Below are 14,257 nucleotides of genomic sequence, written 5' to 3'. Positions count from 1 at the left end.
GAGTTCCCTGGCACAGCAATTCTTAGTCGCAGTAACTTCCGTTATAAACATAAAATGCTAAAACCTCGTTACTCTGGTCTCATTTCACAACGTGTAAATCTTTCGCCTTTTACTAAAGATTTCCGTGAAGTGGGACATTGCAATGAGTCTTTAGTTATTTCTTGCATCTGCAGACATGTTCTGCAGTTTTACCGAAAAATGAGTTAAACTTGGCTTAATCTAAGCAGTTCAAAATAAAAGAAGACCTGATTTAGTGTAGTCTACAAGTTTAACGTATCTCTGCGTCGGGGTGAAGGATGCAACAAACTAAAAAAAATAAATTAGTCGTTTATTGCTATCTCGAACTGCGTGTGGTTGTCTTTGCGCAGTGGCGATATCGTAGCTGATGAGGTTTATCCGAGGCGCGATTATTGCTAGTTGAAAACTATACCCAATACCCCGCCCGATGGCTTAAAAAGCTTTCGCGGCAATATTTGACCGGTTTTAAGAAATCGTTATCCAGACAACATCTCTTGCACAAATATGTAAAAAATCTGCTTTCTTCTATATATTAGTTGTTTTATGTTTCTTTTGATGAAGTTTGTCACACTAAATATAGATTCAGTAGCAAAATTGTCTTTTATGGCATCCCAAGAGTTCCCTGGCACAGTAATTCTTAGTCGCAGTAACTTCCGTTATAAACATAAAATGCTAAAACCTCGTTACTCTGGTCTCATTTCACAACGTGTAAATCTTTCGCCTTTTACTAAAGATTTCCGTGAAGTGGGACATTGCAATGAGTCTTTAGTTATTTCTTGCATCTGCAGACATGTTCTGCAGTTTTACCGAAAAATGAGTTAAACTTGACTTAATCTAAGCAGTTCAAAATAAAAGAAGACCTGATTTAGTGTAGTCTACAAGTTTAACGTATCTCTGCATCGGGGTGAAGGTTGCAACAAACTAAAAAAATAAATTAGTCGTTTATTGCTATCTCGAACTGCGTGTGGTTGTCTTTGCGCCGAGGCGATATCGTAGCTGATGAGGTTTATCCGAGGCGCGATTATTGCTAGTTGAAAACTATACCCAATACCCCGCCCGATGGCTTAAAAAGCTTTCGCGGCAATATGTGACCGGTTTTAAGAAATCGTTATCCAGACAACATCTCTTTCACAACTATGTCGAAAATCTACTTTCTTCTATAGATTAGTTGTTTTATTTTTCTTTTGGTAAAGTTTGTCAAACTAAATATAGATTCAGTAGCAAAATTGTCTTTTATGGCATCCCAAGAGTTCCCTGGCACAGCAATTCTTAGTCGCAGTAACTTCCGTTATAAACATAAAATGCTAAAACCTCGTTACTCTGGTCTCATTTCACAACGTGTAAATCTTTCGCCTTTTACTAAAGATTTCCGTGAAGTGGGACATTGCAATGAGTCTTTAGTTATTTCTTGCATCTGCAGACATGTTCTGCAGTTTTACCGAAAAATGAGTTAAACTTGACTTAATCTAAGCAGTTCAAAATAAAAGAAGACCTGATTTAGTGTAGTCTACAAGTTTAACGTATCTCTGCATCGGGGTGAAGGTTGCAACAAACTAAAAAAATAAATTAGTCGTTTATTGCTATCTCGAACTGCGTGTGGTTGTCTTTGCGCAGAGGCGATATCGTAGCTGATGAGGTTTATCCGAGGCGCGATTATTGCTAGTTGAAAACTATACCCTATACCCCGCCCGATGGCTTAAAAAGCTTTCGCGGCAATATGTGACCGGTTTTAAGAAATCGTTATCCAGACAACATCTCTTTCACAACTATGTCGAAAATCTACTTTCTTCTATAGATTAGTTGTTTTACGTTTCTTTTGGTAAAGTTTGTCACACTAAATATAGATTCAGTAGCAAAATTGTCTTTTATGGCATCCCAAGAGTTCCCTGGCACAGCAATTCTTAGTCGCAGTAACTTCCGTTATAAACATAAAATGCCAAAACCTCGTTACTCTGGTCTCACTTCACAACGTGTAAATCTTTCGCCTTTTACTAAAGATTTCCGTGAAGTGGGACATTGCAATGAGTCTTTAGTTATTTCTTGCATCTGCAGACATGTTCTGCAGTTTTACCGAAAAATGAGTTAAACTTGACTCAATCTAAGCAGTTCAAAATAAAACAAGACCTGATTTAGTGTAGTCTACAAGTTTAACGTATCTCTGCATCGGGGTGAAGGTTGCAACAAACTAAAAAAAATAAATTAGTCGTTTATTGCTATCTCGAACTGCGTGTGGTTGTCTTTGCGCAGTGGCGATATCGTAGCTGATGAGGTTTATCCGAGGCGCGATTATTGCTAGTTGAAAACTATACCCAATACCCCGCCCGATGGCTTAAAAAGCTTTCGCGGCAATATTTGACCGGTTTTAAGAAATCGTTATCCAGACAACATCTCTTGCACAAATATGTAAAAAATCTGCTTTCTTCTATATATTAGTTGTTTTATGTTTCTTTTGATGAAGTTTGTCACACTAAATATAGATTCAGTAGCAAAATTGTCTTTTATGGCATCCCAAGAGTTCCCTGGCACAGTAATTCTTAGTCGCAGTAACTTCCGTTATAAACATAAAATGCTAAAACCTCGTTACTCTGGTCTCATTTCACAACGTGTAAATCTTTCGCCTTTTACTAAAGATTTCCGTGAAGTGGGACATTGCAATGAGTCTTTAGTTATTTCTTGCATCTGCAGACATGTTCTGCAGTTTTACCGAAAAATGAGTTAAACTTGACTTAATCTAAGCAGTTCAAAATAAAAGAAGACCTGATTTAGTGTAGTCTACAAGTTTAACGTATCTCTGCATCGGGGTGAAGGTTGCAACAAACTAAAAAAATAAATTAGTCGTTTATTGCTATCTCGAACTGCGTGTGGTTGTCTTTGCGCCGAGGCGATATCGTAGCTGATGAGGTTTATCCGAGGCGCGATTATTGCTAGTTGAAAACTATACCCAATACCCCGCCCGATGGCTTAAAAAGCTTTCGCGGCAATATGTGACCGGTTTTAAGAAATCGTTATCCAGACAACATCTCTTTCACAACTATGTCGAAAATCTACTTTCTTCTATAGATTAGTTGTTTTATTTTTCTTTTGGTAAAGTTTGTCAAACTAAATATAGATTCAGTAGCAAAATTGTATTTTATGGCATCCCAAGAGTTCCCTGGCACAGCAATTCTTAGTCGCAGTAACTTCCGTTATAAACATAAAATGCTAAAACCTCGTTACTCTGGTCTCATTTCACAACGTGTAAATCTTTCGCCTTTTACTAAAGATTTCCGTGAAGTGGGACATTGCAATGAGTCTTTAGTTATTTCTTGCATCTGCAGACATGTTCTGCAGTTTTACCGAAAAATGAGTTAAACTTGACTTAATCTAAGCAGTTCAAAATAAAAGAAGACCTGATTTAGTGTAGTCTACAAGTTTAACGTATCTCTGCATCGGGGTGAAGGTTGCAACAAACTAAAAAAATAAATTAGTCGTTTATTGCTATCTCGAACTGCGTGTGGTTGTCTTTGCGCAGAGGCGATATCGTAGCTGATGAGGTTTATCCGAGGCGCGATTATTGCTAGTTGAAAACTATACCCTATACCCCGCCCGATGGCTTAAAAAGCTTTCGCGGCAATATGTGACCGGTTTTAAGAAATCGTTATCCAGACAACATCTCTTTCACAACTATGTCGAAAATCTACTTTCTTCTATAGATTAGTTGTTTTACGTTTCTTTTGGTAAAGTTTGTCACACTAAATATAGATTCAGTAGCAAAATTGTCTTTTATGGCATCCCAAGAGTTCCCTGGCACAGCAATTCTTAGTCGCAGTAACTTCCGTTATAAACATAAAATGCCAAAAACTCGTTACTCTGGTCTCACTTCACAACGTGTAAATCTTTCGCCTTTTACTAAAGATTTCCGTGAAGTGGGACATTGCAATGAGTCTTTAGTTATTTCTTGCATCTGCAGACATGTTCTGCAGTTTTACCGAAAAATGAGTTAAACTTGGCTCAATCTAAGCAGTTCAAAATAAAACAAGACCTGATTTAGTGTAGTCTACAAGTTTAACGTATCTCTGCATCGGGGTGAAGGTTGCAACAAACTAAAAAAAATAAATTAGTCGTTTATTGCTATCTCGAACTGCGTGTGGTTGTCTTTGCGCAGTGGCGATATCGTAGCTGATGAGGTTTATCCGAGGCGCGATTATTGCTAGTTGAAAACTATACCCAATACCCCGCCCGATGGCTTAAAAAGCTTTCGCGGCAATATTTGACCGGTTTTAAGAAATCGTTATCCAGACAACATCTCTTTCACAACTATGTCGAAAATCTACTTTCTTCTATAGATTAGTTGTTTTATGTTTCTTTTGGTAAAGTTTGTCAAACTAAATATAGATTCAGTAGCAAAATTGTCTTTTATGGCATCCCAAGAGTTGCCTGGCACAGCAATTCTTAGTCGCAGTAACTTCCGTTATAAACATAAAATGCTAAAACCTCGTTACTCTGGTCTCATTTCACAACGTGTAAATCTTTCGCCTTTTACTAAAGATTTCCGTTAAGTGGGACATTGCAATGAGTCTTTAGTTATTTCTTGCATCTGCAGACATGTTCTGCAGTTTTACCGAAAAATGAGTTAAACTTGACTTAATCTAAGCAGTTCAAAATAAAAGAAGACCTGATTTATTGTAGTCTTCAAGTTTAACGTATCTCTGCATCGGGGTGAAGGATGCAACAAACTAAAAAAAATAAATTAGTCGTTTATTGCTATCTCGAACTGCGTGTGGTTGTCTATGCGCAGTGGCGATATCGTAGCTGATGAGGTTTATCCGAGGCGCGATTATTGCTAGTTGAAAACTATACCCAATACCCCGCCCGATGGCTTAAAAAGCTTTCGCGGCAATATTTGACCGGTTTTAAGAAATCGTTATCCAGACAACATCTCTTTCACAACTATGTCGAAAATCTACTTTCTTCTATAGATTAGTTGTTTTACATTTCTTTTGGTAAAGTTTGTCACACTAAATATAGATTCAGTATCAAAATTGTCTTTTATGGCATCCCAAGAGTTGCCTGGCACAGCAATTCTTAGTCGCAGTAACTTCCGTTATAAACATAAAATGCCAAAACCTCGTTACTCTGGTCTCACTTCACAACGTGTAAATCTTTCGCCTTTTACTAAAGATTTCCGTGAAGTGGGACATTGCAATGAGTCTTTAGTTATTTCTTGCATCTGCAGACATGTTCTGCAGTTTTACCGAAAAATGAGTTAAACTTGACTTAATCTAAGCAGTTCAAAATAAAACAAGACCTGATTTAGTGTAGTCTACAAGTTTAACGTATCTCTGCATCGGGGTGAAGGTTGCAACAAACTAAAAAAAATAAATTAGTCGTTTATTGCTATCTCGAACTGCGTGTGGTTGTCTTTGCGCAGTGGCGATATCGTAGCTGATGAGGTTTATCCGAGGCGCGATTATTGCTAGTTGAAAACTATACCCAATACCCCGCCCGATGGTTTAAAAAGCTTTCGCGGCAATATTAGACCGGTTTTAAGAAATCGTTATCCAGACAACATCTCTTTCACAACTATGTCGAAAATCTACTTTCTTCTATAGATTAGTTGTTTTATGTTTCTTTTGGTAAAGTTTGTCAAACTAAATATAGATTCAGTAGCAAAATTGCATTTTATGGTATCCCAAGAGTTCCCTGGCACAGCAATTCTTAGTCGCAGTAACTTCCGTTCTAAACATAAAATGCTAAAACCTCGTTACTCTGGTCTCATTTCACAACGTGTAAATCTTTCGCCTTTTACTAAAGATTTCCGTGAAGTGGGACATTGCAATGAGTATTTAGTTATTTCTTGCATCTGCAGACATGTTCTGCAGTTTTACCGAAAAATGAGTTAAACTTGACTTAATCTAAGCAGTTCAAAATAAAAGAAGACCTGATTTAGTGTAGTCTACAAGTTTAACGTATCTCTGCATCGGGGTGAAGGTTGCAACAAACTAAAAAAATAAATTAGTCGTTTATTGCTATCGCGAACTGTGTGTGGTTGTCTTTGCGCAGTGGCGATATTGTAGCTAATGAGGTTTATCCGAGGCGCGATTATTGCTAGTTGAAAACTATACCCAATACCCGCCCGATGGCTTAAAAAGCTTTCGCGGCAATATTTGACCGGTTTTAAGAAATCGTTATCCAGACAACATCTCTTTCTCCAGTACGTCGAAAATCTACTTTCTTCTATAGATTAGTTGTTTTATGTTTCTTTTGGTAAAGTTTGTCAAACTAAATATAGATTCAGTAGCAAAATTGTCTTTTATGGCATCCCAAGAGTTCCCTGGCACAGCAATTCTTAGTCGCAGTAACTTCCGTTATAAACATAAAATGCTAAATCCTCGTTACTCTGGTCTCATTTCACAACGTGTAAATCTTTCGCCTTTTACTAAAGATTTCCGTGAAGTGGGACATTGCAATGAGTCTTTAGTTATTTCTTGCATCTGCAGACATGTTCTGCAGTTTTACCGAAAAATGAGTTAAACTTGACTTAATCTAAGCAGTTCAAAATAAAAGAAGACCTGATTTAGTGTAGTCTACAAGTTTAACGTATCTCTGCATCGGGATGAAGGTTGCAACAAACTAAAAAAAATAAATTAGTCGTTTATTGTTATCTCGAACTGCGTGTGGTTGTCTTTGCGCAGTGGCGATATTGTAGCTGATGAGGTTTATCCGAGGCGCGATTTTTGCTAGTTGAAAACTATAACCAATACCCCGCCCGATGGCTTGAAAAGCTTTCGCGGCAATATTTGACCGGTTTTAAGAAATCGTTATCCAGACAACATCTCTTTCACAACTATGTCGAAAATCTACTTTCTTCTATAGATTAGTTGTTTTATGTTTCTTTTGGTAAAGTTTGTCACACTAAATATAGATTCAGTAGCAAAATTGTCTTTTATGGCATCCCAAGAGTTGCCTGGCACAGCAATTCTTAGTCGCAGTAACTTCCGTTATAAACATAAAATGCCAAAACCTCGTTACTCTGGTCTCACTTCACAACGTGTAAATCTTTCGCCTTTTACTAAAGATTTCCGTGAAGTGGGACATTGCAATGAGTCTTTAGTTATTTCTTGCATCTGCGGACATGTTCTGCAGTTTTACCGAAAAATGAGTTAAACTTGACTTAATCTAAGCAGTTCAAAATAAAAGAAGACCTGATTTAGTGTAGTCTACAAGTTTAACGTATCTCTGCATCGGGATGAAGGTTGCAACAAACTAAAAAAAATAAATTAGTCGTTTATTGCTATCTCGAACTGCGTGTGGTTGTCTTTGCGCAGTGGCGATATCGTAGCTGATGAGGTTTATCCGAGGCGCGATTATTGCTAGTTGAAAACTATACCCAATACCCCGCCCGATGGCTTAAAAAGCTTTCGCGGCAATATTTGACCGGTTTTAAGAAATCGTTATCCAGACAACATCTCTTTCACAACTACGTCGAAAATCTACTTTCTTCTATAGATTAGTTGTTTTATGTTTCTTTTGGTAAAGTTTGTCAAACTAAATATAGATTCAGTAGCAAAATTGTCTTTTATGGCATCCCAAGAGTTCCCTGGCACAGTAATTCTTAGTCGCAGTAACTTCCGTTATAAACATAAAATGCTAAAACCTCGTTACTCTGGTCTCATTTCACAACGTGTAAATCTTTCGCCTTTTACTAAAGATTTCCGTGAAGTGGGACATTGCAATGAGTCTTTAGTTATTTCTTGCATCTGCAGACATGTTCTGCAGTTTTACCGAAAAATGAGTTAAACTTGACTTAATCTAAGCAGTTCAAAATAAAAGAAGACCTGATTTAGTGTAGTCTACAAGTTTAACGTATCTCTGCATCGGGGTGAAGGTTGCAACAAACTAAAAAAATAAATTAGTCGTTTATTGCTATCTCGAACTGCGTGTGGTTGTCTTTGCGCCGAGGCGATATCGTAGCTGATGAGGTTTATCCGAGGCGCGATTATTGCTAGTTGAAAACTATACCCAATACCCCGCCCGATGGCTTAAAAAGCTTTCGCGGCAATATGTGACCGGTTTTAAGAAATCGTTATCCAGACAACATCTCTTTCACAACTATGTCGAAAATCTACTTTCTTCTATAGATTAGTTGTTTTATTTTTCTTTTGGTAAAGTTTGTCAAACTAAACATAGATTCAGTAGCAAAATTGTATTTTATGGCATCCCAAGAGTTCCCTGGCACAGCAATTCTTAGTCGCAGTAACTTCCGTTATAAACATAAAATGCTAAAACCTCGTTACTCTGGTCTCATTTCACAACGTGTAAATCTTTCGCCTTTTACTAAAGATTTCCGTGAAGTGGGACATTGCAATGAGTCTTTAGTTATTTCTTGCATCTGCAGACATGTTCTGCAGTTTTACCGAAAAATGAGTTAAACTTGACTTAATCTAAGCAGTTCAAAATAAAAGAAGACCTGATTTAGTGTAGTCTACAAGTTTAACGTATCTCTGCATCGGGGTGAAGGTTGCAACAAACTAAAAAAATAAATTAGTCGTTTATTGCTATCTCGAACTGCGTGTGGTTGACTTTGCGCAGTGACGATATCGTAGCTGATGAGGTTTATCCGAGGCGCGATTATTGCTAGTTGAAAACTATACCCAATACCCCGCCCGATGGCTTAAAAAGCTTTCGCGGCAATATTTGACCGGTTTTAAGAAATCGTTATCCAGACAACATCTCTTTCACAATTATGTCGAAAATCTACTTTCTTCTATAGATTAGTTGTTTTATTTTTTATTTGGTAAAGTTTGTCAAACTAAATATAGATTCAGTAGCAAAATTGTCTTTTATGGCATCCCAAGAGTTCCCTGGAACAGTAATTCTTAGTCGCAGTAACTTCCGTTATAAACATAAAATGCTAAAACCTCGTTACTCTGGTCTCATTTCACAACGTGTAAATCTTTCGCCTTTTACTAAAGATTTCCGTGAAGTGGGACATTGCAATGAGTCTTTAGTTATTTCTTGCATCTGCAGACATGTTCTGCAGTTTTACCGAAAAATGAGTTAAACTTGACTTAATCTAAGCAGTTCAAAATAAAAGAAGACCTGATTTAGTGTAGTCTACAAGTTTAACGTATCTCTGCATCGGGGTGAAGGTTGCAACAAACTAAAAAAAATAAATTAGTCGTTTATTGCTATCTCGAACTGCGTGTGGTTGTCTTTGCGCAGTGGCGATATCGTAGCTGATGAGGTTTATCCGAGGCGCGATTATTGCTAGTTGAAAACTATACCCAATACCCCGCCCGATAGCTGAAAAAGCTTTCGCGGCAATATTTGACCGGTTTTAAGAAATCGTTATCCAGACAAGATCTCTTTCACAACTATGTAGAAAATCTGCTTTCTGCTATATATCAGTCGTTTTATGTTTTTTTGGTAAAGTTTGTCTCACTAAATTTAGATTCAGTAGCAAGATTGTCTTCTATGGCATCCCAAGATTTGCCTGGCACAGCAATTCTTAGTCGAAGTAACTTCCGTTATAAACATAAAATGTCAAACCTCGTTTCTCTGGTCTCATTTCACAACGTGAAAATCTTTCGCCTTTTACTAAAGATTTCCGTGAAGTGGGACATTGCAATGAGTCTTTAGTTATTTCTTGCATCTGCAGACATGTTCTGCAGTTTTACCGAAAAATGAGTTAAACTTGACTTAATCTAAGCAGTTCAAAATAAAAGAAGATCTAATTTAGTTTAGTCTACAAGTTTAACGTATCTTTGCATCGGCGTGAAGGTTGCAACAAATTAAAAAAAATAGATTAGTCGTTTACTACTATCTCGAACTGCATGTCGTTGACTTTGCGCAGTGGCGATATCGTAGCTAATGAGGTTTATCCGAGGCGCGATTTTTGCTAGTTGAAAACTATACCCAATACCCCGCCCGATGGCTTAAAAAGCTTTCGCGGCAATATTTGACCGGTTTTAAGAAATCGTTATACAGACAACATCTCTTGCACAAATATGTAAAAAATCTGCTTTCTTCTATATATTAGTTGTTTTATGTTTCTTTTGATGAAGTTTGTCACACTAAATATAGATTCAGTAGCAAAATTGTCTTCTATGGCATCCCAAGAGTTCCCTGGCACAGCAATTCTTAGTCGCAGTAACTTCCGTTATAAACATAAAATGTCAAACCTCGTTTCTCTGGTCTCATTTCACAACGTGAAAATCTTTCGCCTTTTACTAAAGATTTCCGTGAAGTGGGACATTGCAATGAGTCTTTAGTTATTTCTTGCATCTGCAGACATGTTCTGCAGTTTTACCGAAAAATGAGTTAAACTTGACTTAATCTAAGCAGTTCAAAATAAAAGAAGACCTGATTTAGTGTAGTCTACAAGTTTAACGTATCTCTGCATCGGGGTGAAGGTTGCAACAAACTAAAAAAAATAAATTAGTCGTTTATTGCTATCTCGAACTGCGTGTGGTTGACTTTGCGCAGTGGCGATATTGTAGCTGATGAGGTTTATCCGAGGCGCGATTATTGCTAGTTGAAAACTATACCCAATACCCCGCCCGATGGCTTAAAAAGATTTCGCGGAAATATTTGACCGGTTTTAAGAAATCGTTATCCAGACAACATCTCTTTCACAATTATGTCGAAAATCTACTTTCTTCTATAGATTAGTTGTTTTATTTTATATTTGGTAAAGTTTGTCAAACTAAATATAGATTCAGTAGCAAAATTGTCTTTTATGGCATCCCAAGAGTTCCCTGGAACAGTAATTCTTAGTCGCAGTAACTTCCGTTATAAACATAAAATGCTAAAACCTCGTTACTCTGGTCTCATTTCACAACGTGTAAATCTTTCGCCTTTTACTAAAGATTTCCGTGAAGTGGGACATTGCAATGAGTCTTTAGTTATTTCTTGCATCTGCAGACATGTTCTGCAGTTTTACCGAAAAATGAGTTAAACTTGACTTAATCTAAGCAGTTCAAAATAAAAGAAGACCTGATTTAGTGTAGTCTACAAGTTTAACGTATCTCTGCATCGGGGTGAAGGTTGCAACAAACTAAAAAAATAAATTAGTCGTTTATTGCTATCTCGAACTGCGTGTGGTTGACTTTGCGCAGTGACGATATCGTAGCTGATGAGGTTTATCCGAGGCGCGATTATTGCTAGTTGAAAACTATACCCAATACCCCGCCCGATGGCTTAAAAAGCTTTCGCGGCAATATTTGACCGGTTTTAAGAAATCGTTATCCAGACAACATCTCTTTCACAATTATGTCGAAAATCTACTTTCTTCTATAGATTAGTTGTTTTATTTTTTATTTGGTAAAGTTTGTCAAACTAAATATAGATTCAGTAGCAAAATTGTCTTTTATGGCATCCCAAGAGTTCCCTGGAACAGTAATTCTTAGTCGCAGTAACTTCCGTTATAAACATAAAATGCTAAAACCTCGTTACTCTGGTCTCATTTCACAACGTGTAAATCTTTCGCCTTTTACTAAAGATTTCCGTGAAGTGGGACATTGCAATGAGTCTTTAGTTATTTCTTGCATCTGCAGACATGTTCTGCAGTTTTACCGAAAAATGAGTTAAACTTGACTTAATCTAAGCAGTTCAAAATAAAAGAAGACCTGATTTAGTGTAGTCTACAAGTTTAACGTATCTCTGCATCGGGGTGAAGGTTGCAACAAACTAAAAAAAATAAATTAGTCGTTTATTGCTATCTCGAACTGCGTGTGGTTGTCTTTGCGCAGTGGCGATATCGTAGCTGATGAGGTTTATCCGAGGCGCGATTATTGCTAGTTGAAAACTATACCCAATACCCCGCCCGATGGCTTAAAAAGCTTTCGCGGCAATATTTGACCGGTTTTAAGAAATCGTTATCCAGACAACATCTCTTTCACAACTATGTCGAAAATCGACTTTCTTCTATAGATTAGTTGTTTTATGTTTCTTTTGGTAAAGTTTGTCACACTAAATATAGATTCAGTAGCGAAATTGTCTTTTATGGCATCCCAAGGGTTGCCTGGCACAGCAATTCTTAGTCGCAGTAACTTCCGTTATAAACATAAAATGCCATAACCTCGTTACTCTGGTCTCACTTCACAACGTGTAAATCTTTCGCCTTTTACTAAAGATTTCCGTGAAGTGGGACATTGCAATGAGTCTTTAGTTATTTCTTGCATCTGCAGACATGTTCTGCAGTTTCACCGAAAAATGAGTTAAACTTAACTTAATCCAAGCAGTTCAAAATAAAAGACCTGATTTAGTGTAGTCTACAAGTTTAACGTATCTCTGCATCGGGGTGAAGGTTGCAACAAACTAAAAAAAATAAATTAGTCGTTTATTGCTATCTCGAACTGCGTGTGGTTGTCTTTGCGCCGAGGCGATATCGTAGCTGATGAGGTTTATCCGAGGCGCGATTATTGCTAGTTGAAAACTATACCCAATACCCCGCCCGATGGCTTGAAAAGCTTTCGCGGCAATATGTGACCGGTTTTAAGAAATCGTTATCCAGACAACATCTCTTTCACAACTATGTCGAAAATCTACTTTCTTCTATAGATTAGTTGTTTTATTTTTCTTTTGGTAAAGTTTGTCAAACTAAATATAGATTCAGTAGCAAAATTGTATTTTATGGCATCCCAAGAGTTCCCTGGCACAGCAATTCTTAGTCGCAGTAACTTCCGTTATAAACATAAAATGCTAAAACCTCGTTACTCTGGTCTCATTTCACAACGTGTAAATCTTTCGCCTTTTACTAAAGATTTCCGTGAAGTGGGACATTGCAATGAGTCTTTAGTTATTTCTTGCATCTGCAGACATGTTCTGCAGTTTTACCGAAAAATGAGTTAAACTTGACTTAATCTAAGCAGTTCAAAATAAAAGAAGACCTGATTTAGTGTAGTCTACAAGTTTAACGTATCTCTGCATCGGGGTGAAGGTTGCAACAAACTAAAAAAATAAATTAGTCGTTTATTGCTATCTCGAACTGCGTGTGGTTGACTTTGCGCAGTGACGATATCGTAGCTGATGAGGTTTATCCGAGGCGCGATTATTGCTAGTTGAAAACTATACCCAATACCCCGCCCGATGGCTTAAAAAGCTTTCGCGGCAATATTTGACCGGTTTTAAGAAATCGTTATCCAGACAACATCTCTTTCACAATTATGTCGAAAATCTACTTTCTTCTATAGATTAGTTGTTTTATTTTTTATTTGGTAAAGTTTGTCAAACTAAATATAGATTCAGTAGCAAAATTGTCTTTTATGGCATCCCAAGAGTTCCCTGGAACAGTAATTCTTAGTCGCAGTAACTTCCGTTATAAACATAAAATGCTAAAACCTCGTTACTCTGGTCTCATTTCACAACGTGTAAATCTTTCGCCTTTTACTAAAGATTTCCGTGAAGTGGGACATTGCAATGAGTCTTTAGTTATTTCTTGCATCTGCAGACATGTTCTGCAGTTTTACCGAAAAATGAGTTAAACTTGACTTAATCTAAGCAATTCAAAATAAAAGAAGACCTGATTTAGTGTAGTCTACAAGTTTAACGTATCTCTGCATCGGGGTGAAGGTTGCAACAAACTAAAAAAAATAAATTAGTCGTTTATTGCTATCTCGAACTGCGTGTGGTTGTCTTTGCGCAGTGGCGATATCGTAGCTGATGAGGTTTATCCGAGGCGCGATTATTGCTAGTTGAAAACTATACCCAATACCCCGCCCGATAGCTGAAAAAGCTTTCGCGGCAATATTTGACCGGTTTTAAGAAATCGTTATCCAGACAAGATCTCTTTCACAACTATGTAGAAAATCTGCTTTCTGCTATATATCAGTCGTTTTATGTTTTTTTGGTAAAGTTTGTCTCACTAAATTTAGATTCAGTAGCAAGATTGTCTTCTATGGCATCCCAAGATTTGCCTGGCACAGCAATTCTTAGTCGAAGTAACTTCCGTTATAAACATAAAATGTCAAACCTCGTTTCTCTGGTCTCATTTCACAACGTGAAAATCTTTCGCCTTTTACTAAAGATTTCCGTGAAGTGGGACATTGCAATGAGTCTTTAGTTATTTCTTGCATCTGCAGACATGTTCTGCAGTTTTACCGAAAAATGAGTTAAACTTGACTTAATCTAAGCAGTTCAAAATAAAAAAAGATCTAATTTAGTTTAGTCTACAAGTTTAACGTATCTTTGCATCGGCGTGAAGGTTGCAACAAATTAAAAAAAATAGATTAGTCGTTTACTACTATCTCGAACTGCA

At 37.2% G+C, this 14,257-nt stretch overlaps 45 non-coding genes across 45 annotated transcripts; all 45 read left to right on the top strand.

The window, feature by feature from the left end:
• The first annotated feature begins 68 nt into the window (after positions 1 to 68).
• Positions 69 to 187, top strand: LOC146141871 (U5 spliceosomal RNA). The gene has a single exon (XR_014499437.1). It is a non-coding gene; the product is annotated as a U5 spliceosomal RNA (small nuclear RNA).
• A 169-nt stretch (positions 188 to 356) lies between these two features.
• On the top strand, positions 357 to 492 carry LOC146141870 (U4 spliceosomal RNA). The gene has a single exon (XR_014499718.1). It is a non-coding gene; the product is annotated as a U4 spliceosomal RNA (small nuclear RNA).
• Positions 493 to 701: 209 nt separating this feature from the next.
• On the top strand, positions 702 to 820 carry LOC146141869 (U5 spliceosomal RNA). The gene has a single exon (XR_014499436.1). It is a non-coding gene; the product is annotated as a U5 spliceosomal RNA (small nuclear RNA).
• A 168-nt stretch (positions 821 to 988) lies between these two features.
• LOC146141868 (U4 spliceosomal RNA) lies at positions 989 to 1,124 on the top strand. Its single transcript, XR_014499987.1, has one exon. It is a non-coding gene; the product is annotated as a U4 spliceosomal RNA (small nuclear RNA).
• Positions 1,125 to 1,333: 209 nt separating this feature from the next.
• Positions 1,334 to 1,452, top strand: LOC146141867 (U5 spliceosomal RNA). Its single transcript, XR_014499435.1, has one exon. It is a non-coding gene; the product is annotated as a U5 spliceosomal RNA (small nuclear RNA).
• Positions 1,453 to 1,620: 168 nt separating this feature from the next.
• LOC146141866 (U4 spliceosomal RNA) lies at positions 1,621 to 1,756 on the top strand. The gene has a single exon (XR_014499947.1). It is a non-coding gene; the product is annotated as a U4 spliceosomal RNA (small nuclear RNA).
• Positions 1,757 to 1,965: 209 nt separating this feature from the next.
• Positions 1,966 to 2,084, top strand: LOC146141865 (U5 spliceosomal RNA). The gene has a single exon (XR_014499295.1). It is a non-coding gene; the product is annotated as a U5 spliceosomal RNA (small nuclear RNA).
• Positions 2,085 to 2,253: 169 nt separating this feature from the next.
• On the top strand, positions 2,254 to 2,389 carry LOC146141864 (U4 spliceosomal RNA). The gene has a single exon (XR_014499717.1). It is a non-coding gene; the product is annotated as a U4 spliceosomal RNA (small nuclear RNA).
• Positions 2,390 to 2,598: 209 nt separating this feature from the next.
• LOC146141863 (U5 spliceosomal RNA) lies at positions 2,599 to 2,717 on the top strand. The gene has a single exon (XR_014499433.1). It is a non-coding gene; the product is annotated as a U5 spliceosomal RNA (small nuclear RNA).
• Positions 2,718 to 2,885: 168 nt separating this feature from the next.
• LOC146141862 (U4 spliceosomal RNA) lies at positions 2,886 to 3,021 on the top strand. Its single transcript, XR_014499986.1, has one exon. It is a non-coding gene; the product is annotated as a U4 spliceosomal RNA (small nuclear RNA).
• A 209-nt stretch (positions 3,022 to 3,230) lies between these two features.
• LOC146141861 (U5 spliceosomal RNA) lies at positions 3,231 to 3,349 on the top strand. Its single transcript, XR_014499432.1, has one exon. It is a non-coding gene; the product is annotated as a U5 spliceosomal RNA (small nuclear RNA).
• A 168-nt stretch (positions 3,350 to 3,517) lies between these two features.
• Positions 3,518 to 3,653, top strand: LOC146141860 (U4 spliceosomal RNA). Its single transcript, XR_014499946.1, has one exon. It is a non-coding gene; the product is annotated as a U4 spliceosomal RNA (small nuclear RNA).
• Positions 3,654 to 3,862: 209 nt separating this feature from the next.
• On the top strand, positions 3,863 to 3,981 carry LOC146141859 (U5 spliceosomal RNA). The gene has a single exon (XR_014499294.1). It is a non-coding gene; the product is annotated as a U5 spliceosomal RNA (small nuclear RNA).
• A 169-nt stretch (positions 3,982 to 4,150) lies between these two features.
• LOC146141858 (U4 spliceosomal RNA) lies at positions 4,151 to 4,286 on the top strand. Its single transcript, XR_014499716.1, has one exon. It is a non-coding gene; the product is annotated as a U4 spliceosomal RNA (small nuclear RNA).
• Positions 4,287 to 4,495: 209 nt separating this feature from the next.
• Positions 4,496 to 4,614, top strand: LOC146141857 (U5 spliceosomal RNA). Its single transcript, XR_014499600.1, has one exon. It is a non-coding gene; the product is annotated as a U5 spliceosomal RNA (small nuclear RNA).
• Positions 4,615 to 4,783: 169 nt separating this feature from the next.
• On the top strand, positions 4,784 to 4,919 carry LOC146141856 (U4 spliceosomal RNA). The gene has a single exon (XR_014499827.1). It is a non-coding gene; the product is annotated as a U4 spliceosomal RNA (small nuclear RNA).
• A 209-nt stretch (positions 4,920 to 5,128) lies between these two features.
• LOC146141855 (U5 spliceosomal RNA) lies at positions 5,129 to 5,247 on the top strand. The gene has a single exon (XR_014499293.1). It is a non-coding gene; the product is annotated as a U5 spliceosomal RNA (small nuclear RNA).
• A 169-nt stretch (positions 5,248 to 5,416) lies between these two features.
• LOC146141854 (U4 spliceosomal RNA) lies at positions 5,417 to 5,552 on the top strand. Its single transcript, XR_014499949.1, has one exon. It is a non-coding gene; the product is annotated as a U4 spliceosomal RNA (small nuclear RNA).
• Positions 5,553 to 5,761: 209 nt separating this feature from the next.
• On the top strand, positions 5,762 to 5,880 carry LOC146141853 (U5 spliceosomal RNA). Its single transcript, XR_014499493.1, has one exon. It is a non-coding gene; the product is annotated as a U5 spliceosomal RNA (small nuclear RNA).
• A 168-nt stretch (positions 5,881 to 6,048) lies between these two features.
• LOC146141852 (U4 spliceosomal RNA) lies at positions 6,049 to 6,183 on the top strand. The gene has a single exon (XR_014499696.1). It is a non-coding gene; the product is annotated as a U4 spliceosomal RNA (small nuclear RNA).
• Positions 6,184 to 6,392: 209 nt separating this feature from the next.
• On the top strand, positions 6,393 to 6,511 carry LOC146141851 (U5 spliceosomal RNA). The gene has a single exon (XR_014499431.1). It is a non-coding gene; the product is annotated as a U5 spliceosomal RNA (small nuclear RNA).
• A 169-nt stretch (positions 6,512 to 6,680) lies between these two features.
• LOC146141850 (U4 spliceosomal RNA) lies at positions 6,681 to 6,816 on the top strand. The gene has a single exon (XR_014499901.1). It is a non-coding gene; the product is annotated as a U4 spliceosomal RNA (small nuclear RNA).
• Positions 6,817 to 7,025: 209 nt separating this feature from the next.
• On the top strand, positions 7,026 to 7,144 carry LOC146141849 (U5 spliceosomal RNA). The gene has a single exon (XR_014499392.1). It is a non-coding gene; the product is annotated as a U5 spliceosomal RNA (small nuclear RNA).
• A 169-nt stretch (positions 7,145 to 7,313) lies between these two features.
• On the top strand, positions 7,314 to 7,449 carry LOC146141848 (U4 spliceosomal RNA). The gene has a single exon (XR_014499715.1). It is a non-coding gene; the product is annotated as a U4 spliceosomal RNA (small nuclear RNA).
• Positions 7,450 to 7,658: 209 nt separating this feature from the next.
• On the top strand, positions 7,659 to 7,777 carry LOC146141847 (U5 spliceosomal RNA). Its single transcript, XR_014499430.1, has one exon. It is a non-coding gene; the product is annotated as a U5 spliceosomal RNA (small nuclear RNA).
• A 168-nt stretch (positions 7,778 to 7,945) lies between these two features.
• Positions 7,946 to 8,081, top strand: LOC146141846 (U4 spliceosomal RNA). The gene has a single exon (XR_014499985.1). It is a non-coding gene; the product is annotated as a U4 spliceosomal RNA (small nuclear RNA).
• A 209-nt stretch (positions 8,082 to 8,290) lies between these two features.
• On the top strand, positions 8,291 to 8,409 carry LOC146141845 (U5 spliceosomal RNA). The gene has a single exon (XR_014499429.1). It is a non-coding gene; the product is annotated as a U5 spliceosomal RNA (small nuclear RNA).
• Positions 8,410 to 8,577: 168 nt separating this feature from the next.
• LOC146141844 (U4 spliceosomal RNA) lies at positions 8,578 to 8,713 on the top strand. The gene has a single exon (XR_014499909.1). It is a non-coding gene; the product is annotated as a U4 spliceosomal RNA (small nuclear RNA).
• Positions 8,714 to 8,922: 209 nt separating this feature from the next.
• Positions 8,923 to 9,041, top strand: LOC146141843 (U5 spliceosomal RNA). Its single transcript, XR_014499428.1, has one exon. It is a non-coding gene; the product is annotated as a U5 spliceosomal RNA (small nuclear RNA).
• A 169-nt stretch (positions 9,042 to 9,210) lies between these two features.
• On the top strand, positions 9,211 to 9,346 carry LOC146141842 (U4 spliceosomal RNA). The gene has a single exon (XR_014499801.1). It is a non-coding gene; the product is annotated as a U4 spliceosomal RNA (small nuclear RNA).
• A 207-nt stretch (positions 9,347 to 9,553) lies between these two features.
• On the top strand, positions 9,554 to 9,672 carry LOC146141841 (U5 spliceosomal RNA). The gene has a single exon (XR_014499570.1). It is a non-coding gene; the product is annotated as a U5 spliceosomal RNA (small nuclear RNA).
• Positions 9,673 to 9,841: 169 nt separating this feature from the next.
• On the top strand, positions 9,842 to 9,977 carry LOC146141840 (U4 spliceosomal RNA). Its single transcript, XR_014499699.1, has one exon. It is a non-coding gene; the product is annotated as a U4 spliceosomal RNA (small nuclear RNA).
• Positions 9,978 to 10,185: 208 nt separating this feature from the next.
• On the top strand, positions 10,186 to 10,304 carry LOC146141839 (U5 spliceosomal RNA). Its single transcript, XR_014499569.1, has one exon. It is a non-coding gene; the product is annotated as a U5 spliceosomal RNA (small nuclear RNA).
• A 169-nt stretch (positions 10,305 to 10,473) lies between these two features.
• On the top strand, positions 10,474 to 10,609 carry LOC146141838 (U4 spliceosomal RNA). The gene has a single exon (XR_014500055.1). It is a non-coding gene; the product is annotated as a U4 spliceosomal RNA (small nuclear RNA).
• Positions 10,610 to 10,818: 209 nt separating this feature from the next.
• Positions 10,819 to 10,937, top strand: LOC146141837 (U5 spliceosomal RNA). Its single transcript, XR_014499427.1, has one exon. It is a non-coding gene; the product is annotated as a U5 spliceosomal RNA (small nuclear RNA).
• Positions 10,938 to 11,105: 168 nt separating this feature from the next.
• On the top strand, positions 11,106 to 11,241 carry LOC146141836 (U4 spliceosomal RNA). The gene has a single exon (XR_014499908.1). It is a non-coding gene; the product is annotated as a U4 spliceosomal RNA (small nuclear RNA).
• Positions 11,242 to 11,450: 209 nt separating this feature from the next.
• On the top strand, positions 11,451 to 11,569 carry LOC146141835 (U5 spliceosomal RNA). The gene has a single exon (XR_014499426.1). It is a non-coding gene; the product is annotated as a U5 spliceosomal RNA (small nuclear RNA).
• Positions 11,570 to 11,738: 169 nt separating this feature from the next.
• On the top strand, positions 11,739 to 11,874 carry LOC146141834 (U4 spliceosomal RNA). The gene has a single exon (XR_014499714.1). It is a non-coding gene; the product is annotated as a U4 spliceosomal RNA (small nuclear RNA).
• Positions 11,875 to 12,083: 209 nt separating this feature from the next.
• On the top strand, positions 12,084 to 12,202 carry LOC146141833 (U5 spliceosomal RNA). Its single transcript, XR_014499292.1, has one exon. It is a non-coding gene; the product is annotated as a U5 spliceosomal RNA (small nuclear RNA).
• A 166-nt stretch (positions 12,203 to 12,368) lies between these two features.
• On the top strand, positions 12,369 to 12,504 carry LOC146141832 (U4 spliceosomal RNA). Its single transcript, XR_014500008.1, has one exon. It is a non-coding gene; the product is annotated as a U4 spliceosomal RNA (small nuclear RNA).
• Positions 12,505 to 12,713: 209 nt separating this feature from the next.
• LOC146141831 (U5 spliceosomal RNA) lies at positions 12,714 to 12,832 on the top strand. Its single transcript, XR_014499425.1, has one exon. It is a non-coding gene; the product is annotated as a U5 spliceosomal RNA (small nuclear RNA).
• A 168-nt stretch (positions 12,833 to 13,000) lies between these two features.
• On the top strand, positions 13,001 to 13,136 carry LOC146141830 (U4 spliceosomal RNA). Its single transcript, XR_014499907.1, has one exon. It is a non-coding gene; the product is annotated as a U4 spliceosomal RNA (small nuclear RNA).
• A 209-nt stretch (positions 13,137 to 13,345) lies between these two features.
• Positions 13,346 to 13,464, top strand: LOC146141829 (U5 spliceosomal RNA). Its single transcript, XR_014499424.1, has one exon. It is a non-coding gene; the product is annotated as a U5 spliceosomal RNA (small nuclear RNA).
• A 169-nt stretch (positions 13,465 to 13,633) lies between these two features.
• On the top strand, positions 13,634 to 13,769 carry LOC146141828 (U4 spliceosomal RNA). Its single transcript, XR_014499800.1, has one exon. It is a non-coding gene; the product is annotated as a U4 spliceosomal RNA (small nuclear RNA).
• Positions 13,770 to 13,976: 207 nt separating this feature from the next.
• LOC146141827 (U5 spliceosomal RNA) lies at positions 13,977 to 14,095 on the top strand. Its single transcript, XR_014499568.1, has one exon. It is a non-coding gene; the product is annotated as a U5 spliceosomal RNA (small nuclear RNA).
• The last annotated feature ends 162 nt before the right edge of the window (positions 14,096 to 14,257 follow it).

This window comes from Ascidiella aspersa, chromosome 5, assembly GCF_963924565.1.
Source record: "Ascidiella aspersa chromosome 5, kaAscAspe10.2, whole genome shotgun sequence".
Taxonomy (NCBI): Eukaryota; Metazoa; Chordata; class Ascidiacea; order Phlebobranchia; family Ascidiidae; genus Ascidiella; species Ascidiella aspersa.
The sequence above is the reverse complement of the archived record's forward strand: the minus strand, read 5'-3'. Positions and strand labels throughout refer to the sequence as shown.